The sequence below is a fragment of the Hevea brasiliensis genome, chromosome 2 (assembly GCF_030052815.1).
Source record: "Hevea brasiliensis isolate MT/VB/25A 57/8 chromosome 2, ASM3005281v1, whole genome shotgun sequence".
Classification (NCBI taxonomy): domain Eukaryota; kingdom Viridiplantae; phylum Streptophyta; class Magnoliopsida; order Malpighiales; family Euphorbiaceae; genus Hevea; species Hevea brasiliensis.
This window is the reverse complement of record NC_079494.1, coordinates 115,031,684-115,032,236: the sequence shown is the minus strand read 5'-3', so window position 1 is coordinate 115,032,236 and position 553 is coordinate 115,031,684. Positions and strand designations below refer to the sequence as shown.

Sequence of the window (553 nt, the reverse complement as noted above, 5' to 3'; positions counted from 1 at the left end):
ATGTTGAATGGAACAAGGTCATACATTCCAGCAGCTTGCCTCTTTTGAGTTGGAGCTGGTCCTCTTGGACTACTCCAAATATGAGTATTCTTTGCAATTTTCTCCAATAGCTCATAAGCTTCATCTTCATGCTTCATAATAAATTCTCCTCCTGTTTGAGCATCAATTATCCCTCTAATTGCAGGAGTAACATTGGTGTAAAAATTCTGATTTATCATCCATTTTGGAATGGCATGATGTGGGCATTGTCTCTCTAATTCCTTCCATCTCATCCATGATTCATAGAGAGTTTCATCTTCTCTTGGTCTGAAAGCTGTCATTTGATTCCTCAATTCTTGAGTTTTTCCAGGTGGAAAATATTGTGCAAGAAATGCATTAGTGAGTTGCTCCCAATTTGTAATAGAGTTGTGAGGTAAAGAATCAAGCCAATCCAATGCTCTATCCTTCAAAGAGAATGGGAATAGATTCAATCTTGCTGCATCATCAGATACTCCAGGTTGTTTTTGCATATCACAAATCATAGCAAACTTTTTTAGATGTGTGTGTGGATTTT

At 37.3% G+C, this 553-nt stretch overlaps 1 non-coding gene across 1 annotated transcript; it reads left to right on the top strand.

The window, feature by feature from the left end:
• The first annotated feature begins 228 nt into the window (after positions 1-228).
• LOC131178041 (small nucleolar RNA R71) lies at positions 229-335 on the top strand. Its single transcript, XR_009147172.1, has one exon. It is a non-coding gene; the product is annotated as a small nucleolar RNA R71 (small nucleolar RNA).
• Positions 336-553: the final 218 nt, after the last annotated feature.